Source organism: Trematomus bernacchii, unplaced genomic scaffold (genome assembly GCF_902827165.1).
Source record: "Trematomus bernacchii unplaced genomic scaffold, fTreBer1.1, whole genome shotgun sequence".
NCBI lineage: Eukaryota > Metazoa > Chordata > Actinopteri > Perciformes > Nototheniidae > Trematomus > Trematomus bernacchii.
In genome coordinates this window covers 291,199-300,467 of record NW_022987649.1, presented here as the reverse complement: position 1 = coordinate 300,467, position 9,269 = coordinate 291,199, and positions in this window count along the sequence as shown.

Genomic DNA, 9,269 nt, shown 5'->3' with positions numbered 1-9,269 from the left:
ATAGAATATAAAATATGTGCAGTAAGCAATATTTAAACATTGCATTATTTACCATCCTGTGATCTCCATTATGTAATGCATAGAGTCTGCGTTGTGGATGAGGTAAAGTGTCAGTGGGGGGGCCTTGTTAAGGTGGCGAGAGGTTTTGGTCCTGATGGAGAGAGGTTTTGGTCCTGATGGAGAGAGGTTCTGGTCCTGATGGAGAGGTTCTGGTCCTGATGGAGAGGTTCTGGTCCTGATGGAGAGAGGTTCTGGTCCTGATGGAGAGAGGTTCTGGTCCTGATGGAGAGAGGTTTTGGTCCTGATGGAGAGAGGTTTTGGTCCTGATGGAGAGAGGTTCTGGTCCTGATGGAGAGAGGTTCTGGTCCTGATGGAGAGAGGTTTTGGTCCTGATGGAGAGAGGTTTTGGTCCTGATGGAGAGAGGTTCTGGTCCTGATGGAGAGAGGTTTTGGTCCTGATGGAGAGAGGTTTTGGTCCTGATGGAGCGCAGCCTCCTGCCAGAGGGGAGGGGGGTGAACAGTTTGTGTCCAGGGTGGGAGGGATCGGCCACTATCTTTCCTGCCCGCCTCAGGGTCCTGGAGGCATGCAGGTCGTGGAGGGATGGCAGATTGCAGCCTATCACCTTCTCTGCAGAGCGGATGACACGCTGCAGCCTGCCCTTATCCTTGGCTGTGGCTGCAGCGTACCAGATGGTGATGGAGGAGGTGAGGATGGACTCCATGATGGAGGTGTAGAAGTTCACCATCATCGTCTTTGGCAGGTTGAATTTCTTCAGCTGCCTCAGGAAGAACATCCTCTGCTGGGCTTTTTTGATGAGGGAGCTGCTGTTCTGCTCCCATTTGAGGTCCTGGGCGATGATGGTGCCCAGGAAGCGGAAAGACTTCACAGCAGTGACTGGGGAGTCACACAGAGTGATGGGGAGTCATACAGAGTGATGGGGAGTCACACAGAGTGATGGTGAGCCACACAGAGTGATGGGGGCGGGCGGGGCTGCGTTCTTCCTAAAGTCCACAACCATCTCCACTGTCTTGAGAGCGTTGAGCTCCAGGTGGTTTTCCCCACACCAGGTCACCAGATGGTCCATCTCCCACCTGTAGGCAGACTCGTCCCCACCAGAGATGAGTCCGATGAGCGTGGTGTCGTCTGAACTTCAGGAGCTTGACAGACTGGTGACTGGAGGTGCAGCTGTTGGTGTACAGGGAGAAGAGCAGAGGGGAAAGAACGCAGCCTTGAGGGGTACCGGTGCTGATGGTCAGAGACGTGTTTCCCCAGCCTCACGTGCTGCTTCCTGTCAGACAGGAAGTCTGTGATCCACCTGCAGCTGGGAGAGCTTGTCCTGCAGCAGAGCTGGGATGATGGTGTTGAAGGCAGAGCTGAAGTCCACAAACAGGATCCTGGCGTAGGTTCCTGCTGTGTCCAGGTGCTGGAGGAGGAAGTGAAGTGATAACTATTAGTAAACCATAATGATGGATGTTATTATCAGCAGCTGCCAATAGATCCCCTAAATCTTGTATGATGGACCACACACACACACACACACACACACACACACACACACACACACACACACACACACACACACACACACACACACAATTGAGAGCATCCCAAGGGCATTGATTATTTATTATTTATATATATTTATTATATTTATAAGTTTAGAAGGGGGGAACATAGTCTAACTACAGTTAGCTTTTGTTAATTTTACCTCGAGCCAAACTTGTGATACTTGTTTCTGAAATCCCTTTCTCTTAAAGTGAATAAAAAACAAAAAAAACAATGGAGCTTACCCTAAAACTAACCACTGGATTGCTTGTCTAACATGACCTAGTCCATGTTAGCGAAGTACAACTGATTTTGAGGGGGAAGATATGCTTGGTTGATTCTAATTTTTACTTTCTTACTTTTTGAATACAAATCATGTTTGTATCACTACACTTCTAAGGGACAACATGGGTCAAACATTGCCCGTATTCTTTTGCTATGTTATTTCATGCATGGCTGAGTGTTTATTTACTATACATTTTCAAAAATAATTAATTTTAGCAGTGATTTGGACCAAGCATGTATGATGTAGTAATACAACAAGTATTTTAGTTCACACAGTGTGACATTAGCTAGTCATGTTAGCTTGTAATATATAGAGCAGAGCTAACTAGCAAGTTAGCCGAACGTTAGCGGTTAGCTGTTTATGCTAGGCTAGCTGTTGGCTGCTGAACATTAACAAACTGGATTCCGCTGTAAGAAAGCTGTGAAACTTTACATTAAACTTGGCGACAACACTGTGACACCCCGCTGCATGTTTATGTGTAATTCTCCCGTGTTGGAGACGAGAGGTGGAGCGGCAGCACTGCAATAAGCTGTAAGCTAACGTTAGCAGCCACCTTGTTAAACCAGGTTTGGGCGCAACATCTTGCAAGAAACAGCATCTCAGGGCTTCTTAACATTTAACAACCTATTAATGATGCAAACTCAGCTAACTAGAAGAAGAAACGTAACCTTAAATAAAAAATAAAACATTCACAAACTAAGGATTATCTAAATACATGTTTAACTCCATTACAGTTGCAGGACTCACCAGATCTCAAGTCTTCTGTTCTTTGTTGACGTCCCGATGCTCATATTTAACGTGTAGATGTAAAACGATCCCGATATTAATCCATTAATCCATAAACTCCTGCAGCTCCGAGCCGGAGCTGGAAAAGCGCCGGTGTGAAAGGGGCAGACAGCTGTAGCTCCGTCCGCAGGAGGAGACCCGCTCTAACTGACGTGAATGTTTCAAATGTGAACAACAGGCGCGGGCAGTTCTCATTGGCAGGTTTCTTCAATGACGTTTATATTAACCAATCAGGAGTGTTGTGGACTCATTCCAAACATGCCTGACTTGTCTGCCGTGTTATGGCTGAATTCCAATTCAAGTGCCGTAGCTCTGGCTGTCGGCCAGAATCCGAAAACCATGCACATTATACTGCATGAAAGACTAAGGCTTATTACTGTATATTGACCAATGGGGAAAAAAACACAGCAACAGAACACATAAATAAAACAAGGATAACTGTGACTTATTGTTGAGTAAATAACAGTGTGTGTTTTAAACCTGGGTCCTCCCTGCAGAGATTTCTCCACTTTCTAAGATTTTTATTTTTTTTAATGATATTGTCAACTGTAGATGTTTACAATATAGTAAGTTAGGAATTTAATGAAAACATATTTATTTACTTTTGTTTCAACATTGGATATTTTGTGTTTGTGGTGGATTCAATCGAATATTGAGAAAATGATTTATGTAAAAATGTTTTACTTTACATTTTTTTTGTTTGACGCTTTTTTTTACAGTTACAGTTTACCTTAAAATTACAAAGAAATATCTTAAAGTCTTATAATAGTAATACACTTTTATATTACGAGTTACATATTTAATTACAGATAATACTTTTTATTTTACGTACATCTGCATGTATTTTCTGAAAGTACAAAAATACTGTAAATATTATATAGTAAATTTACTGTAAAAAAAAATGAAATAATCGTTATTTGTTGTTATTGTCAAAATACTTAAAATAATGTTTTGGGTTGTTAATTTATAGTTAATATCTGTCATTTTACAGGATTTTGCAAGTTATTTAAAAAAACATGATAATTACTATAAAAATGTACAGTTATTTCCTGTAAAATTACGATCTTTTTTTACAGTGTACCTTACCATCATCCAAGGGTAGTTTTCACTATAAGTAAAAAAGAATTTTTGGACGGACACTATAATTACAGTTTTTTACTATGTAAAATCTGAATTTTCTTTAAAATAAAAAACATCTATATTGTTCTGACTTTTCTACATCCAACTCACAGGTTTATCATTACTTTGAGAAAAAAGATTATTAATTTAACCCTTTTAGAAGGGAAGATATGGTCATTTGTTCTGGGAATGTCATTTTCGAGCCTGAGACCTGAAAAAAGGCTTAGGGCTTAACAGGTTAAAAAGTAACAGTAATCAATTGTTATAATAACAATATAATTTAAAAATATCCTTATATCATATTAGTTCATTGAATGTAATTATAAAAAATACATTAATACAACCATTTTGCCAAATAGTTAATTGTTTAGCCATTTCCCCAAATAACCAATTGAAAATAGGCTACAGAATCCATTGTGATCATATAAAATATCAATATCACATTAATTCACTGAATAACAATACATTACATCAAACCTGGCCTAATAACTGTTTGGCAAATCAAAAAAGACTTTAGAACATTGGGAATGTCAAATATAGCAATATAATTATATACGACAACAGCATATTTCATGCAGATCATGTACGTTTCAGATTGATTTGAAACGACTAGCCTACTCTGCCTGAATGACTTGCAAAGACTGGTAGAAGTCCACATAGGAGTGAGGGATACTCCCATTTGTGCACAGTCTGAGTAAGTCTTTCTTTTTCACAGCAGTGATCCCAGGTGGACCTGTGTGCATCTTCTTTGGTTCAATTGCATGAGCACCTCTGGTCTCCTGCTTTCCAACTTGCAGCTTGGTCGGAGAGCTCATATTTGAACTGATTCTATTTCGGATCCTCTTTTGTGTAGCACAGCCATTTCATTTTCTGCCAACAAGCTGTTTGTCCCTCTGTGTCTTTGGTTCTGTTTCGGACCGTGTGTTGTAGGGCTGTGCAATTAATCGTATTTTAATCTCGATTACGATTTTGGCTTGCAACGATTACGAAAACAACGTAATCGAAATAAAACGATTATTTTGCTGCGTGCGCTTTCGCCCCTCCCTAAAAGCCCCCTCGGCCTGGTTGTGAGTGACAATAGTTGTGTGAGTTCAGTGCGAGCGAAGATGGCAGAACAAGAGCAACTCGTGACCAAGAAAGGTAAAACTAATTCCGCTGTTTGGAAATACTTTGGGTTTAAGGAGTCCGACGTGGAACAAAAAATAGAACAGTGCAGCAGGGGCGGACTGGCCATCTGTGTGTTCTGGAGAATCACAGACGGCCGGCTCGGCCCGCTTTTTTTAAACGTCATCATTTCAGTTGCGCTGACAGGCGACAGAGGTCCACAGTTTCCCCGCAGCGAGGCTCCCCCCCCCGCCCCCCTGTTGACAGTTCACGAGTGTGCCCCCTCGACTTCATCCACCACATCACAGTCATCAATTAAGGACGCGCTTTACAGTGCAACGGCCTACTCAACCAGCTCGCAAAGACACAAAGATATAACACATGCCATCACATTCTACATAGCTAAAGACATGTGCCCAGTTAGCACTATATGACAAATGCCGTGGGGAAGTTAAAAAAGATGTGACTTCAGCTGAATACTTTGCAGTTGAGTTATACTTAAAGTTCAGGGTAGGGATGTCCCGATCACCTTTTTTTGCTCCCGATCCGATTCCGATCATTTGATTTTGACAATCTGCCGATACCGATTTTTCCCGATCCGATCTTTATGCAATGCATTAAGAGGAAAAAAAAGGTAACAGATAACGGCTGGTCATCCAACGCGATGAATTCAGCTATCTTGGCTGTTATTTTTTTGGCCTTTTCACTGTTCTGGGGTAGTTTCTCTTTCCTTTTAAAAGTCTCTGAAAGTGTCGGTTGTTTCAGTGCCGTTACCTGAGTGGCCGCTGTGTACTCGTCGTGTTGTTGTTGGTGGTGTTTGTATTAGATTGGTCATGTTGAACGTAGCTCTGTTCTTTCCACCACGCGGAACCTCCGCCTTGCAAACATTGCATCTGGCTGTTACACTGCCTTCGCTTTCAATTTTATAATACTTCCAAACTCCTGACATTTTCTCTGTCCCGACTCCCGAGTCACCAGCTGAACGTAGCCTCTTGTTAGCTTACTGCTACTATTAGACACTGCACCCACTCTGTTGCCAGATTTGAGAGAAATAAGCAACCAGGTCTATGAAAACAAGCCCAAAAGAAGCAACACATACATGATGTTGTGTAATTTTAACCCAAAACTAAGGCCTCAGGATGACTTTAAGACGTGAACATGGTCATTTTTGTTTTGTAACATTAAATAAAATGTATAAAAATATTTTATAAAAAAAAAAAAAAGAATTCCGATCCCCGATTTTTTTCTCCCGATCCCCGATCACGTGAAAATCACGTGATCGGCTCCGATCCCCGATCACGTGATCGGATCGGGACATCCCTAGTTCAGGGTAATCACATTTTTTTTTAGTTCAATAAATGGATGTTTTCAAAGTCATATCGTGATATCAATATTGTCCAAAATAATCGTGATTATGATTTCTGACATAATCGAGCAGCCCTAGTGTGTTGTGAGAAGAACTTGAAATCCAGAAAGTCACTGTGCCCAAGCTCAATCACCTTCTATGGCCTGTTCCTCCTTGCCATCCTCACAAGAGAGTAGTACCCCTCCGAACTGTACACAGGCCCTTTTTAAATGTGTGTCAACCACAGACCTTATTTCGAGCTATTTTCCAAAATCCTATGGAGAAATTGCATTGCGTTTTTGACGAAGGAACCGGAAGGAGTTTACTTCCGGGTTTTAGGACGCGTCACTGCGGTTCTCTATTGGCTGACAGGTACCTATCCTGTGACAATGTTTAAACTGTCAGTCGGACTCTGAGTTTTTGAAGATGGACATAAGAAAAACATTTCTTAAAAAAGACGACAATTCTCAAGTGGTGGCTCACACAACAACCCCAGAGCCACCACTCGAGCCAGGTAAACAAGGTATGTAAATGTCAGTAAACTTCCAAGTTATGCGAACATGTAAGCAAAGCAAAAATGACAGCTACGTTGTTGACGTTACTTTGAATCACGCGGGTAAGCTAAACCGTTAGCAAGTAGCTATAGCTAGCCAGAGATATTAAATTAACACTTTGTCATACAATATAAATGTTTTGTTTTTTAGCGTTACCTGGTGATTTAAAAAAATCCTCTGGAAAATGTTGACTTACTGTCAGTGTTCGACATGAAGCTAGAAGCTACCTTACATTACACAGTCACAGGGGAGTGATTTGTAAAATATCCATAAAGAAAAAGAAAATCTGTTTACAGTTCTGTGTCATATGGGTGTTGAAAGATGTATCCATAGATCTCTTAATTTTGCTCTCAAAGTGCACCAGATTGATGCTTTTAACTTCAATATTTAAAACAAAATCTGCCCAGGGGAGCATGCCCCCGGACCCCCCCTAGAGGAGGTGAGGACCCCCCTAGAGGAGGTCCGCCCCCCACAAAAATAGCACTTTACCCCTGCTTACACCTATATGCCGTGAGCTGATTATCGAGCCTTCATTGTAACAGTCGCAGGTGTACTGTGTATGTGCGTGTGGGGAGTGTTGCAGTAGAAATGTCCACTGTAGCGCCCGGTACCTTAATGTACCTTAATGAACTGTGGGCTAAGCCCCGAATGTTTCCAGGTCCAGGAAACGCCCCTGCCTAGAACAAATCTCTGGACTAAATTGTTTCAAATTTCTCCTGGAAAACAGAGCATAGCGAATTTTTAAACAATTGTCCATTGACCATTCATCTTTGGGAAATAAGTTTTCTTTTTGAAATTTGAAAAAGACATCACACATCTTACACACATCTTTCCTAATATTCTATTCTGCTACTGATGTAACGAGCAGCCTCGGCCCTGAAGGGGCTTTTGATATCATCTGTATGTGGTGTGTGTATGTAAATGTGTGTATCAGAGTTATGATCATCTCGCTTCACACTTGTGTGTGTGTAGTTTAGGACCCATGGATTATTCTAATCTACAGTGGTTCTGTAGAGAACCCTGATTAGCGCACAAAATAGCTGCCTGTTCATGCCATTGCGTTATCGCTAATTTAAATGAGGATGTGTGTGTTTGTGTGTATGTGTTGCACGTTTATCGTTAAGGTACAGGTGCCTGGAGCTGCCCAAAAGGTATGTTGTTATAGTCATAGTAACACGCTGTGTTTTGATGTGCTGTGAATTTGTATTTAGTGTTTTTTTTCTTTTACTTTTAGATTCCAATCTTTTCTCAGCTTGTCCAACTTGAAGGAGACCCAGACCCAAGTTAGGCTGACTTACCACATGAAGACTTTTGGTGGTTCAATTTCACGTACTGTATAGTTCTTCACCTTTACCTCTCTGTTTTACCTTTTTGCACATGCGCCATTGCTGCATCCGTGCAAGATGATTGTGAATGGTTTAAGGGAACGAGTCAACCCTTATAGCAGAATGATGACAGCTACAGCCAGCCCTCCTCCAGAGCCATGGAGATCTGCCTATGCTGGACCACAAGAATCAAGCAGACCTTTGGGTCATATAGCCAGGATTTAAGAAAGGCCACGTCCCCCAAATTTGGTAACACTACAAGTGTATAATCATGGGATCACACATAACCTCCATTGTAGCTAACTCTTACGGACCGTCCACACAGCAGCGTTAAAAAATCTTGAAACGCTTCTGCCCATTCACTTTGAATGGGGTGACGTCACTTTGCCTCACTTTTCGCCGAACTGCATTGTGGGCAGCAGAGCGGAGATTTTCAGGATTTTCAGGATTCAAAGTTGAGCAATGTTCAACTTTTGAAGCTGAGGTGGAAGCGTCAGCCAATCAAATCCCGTTTATGCAAATCTGACAGTTCAAGCTCTAGCCAATCAAACCGCGTGTATGCTGGGAGTGACATACATTTCCTCATATTCCAAAACATGGAGGAGAAATTAGCGGTAGGGAATCACCCGGTGCTTTATGACCAGTCCCTATTTACCTACCGGGATATAAACCGGAGGAGCCAGGCATGGAGGGAGGTGGCAGAGACAGTGGTAGGTTTTCGCCTGTTTCGGGAGTTTATATCCAGTTTACTACTGATGCATTTAATGCATGACTTCAGTATCAACAGCTTTATCAACATCCTCAAGCTACATATCAATTTAACTTGTGAGCAGGAGGATGGTTAATAACTAACTTGTCAGTGGGGAGGAAGAATAAAGATGTTAGCAATCCCAATTTGGAACAGAAAGGGTTTCAATCTCCCCAAATATACAAACACATGTTCCACTGATCGAGTTCCATTCTTATGTTCTGAACCATAAAGGAAAACTGCCCGCGAAGGACAGAAAGGGACATTTGAGACGTGGTGGAGCGGGAACGGTTAACATTAGGGGGTTTCCTGTTGCTACTGTGACTTGGATCTGTAAAAGGATTACAAAATAAATGGATGACTGGTTCTTTGATTGAGTTTTATTTTTTGATTGGGCAAGGTACATTACATTCTGTCATGAGTTAAAGATACGTGTTCTCTGTGGAACCTTGCTAT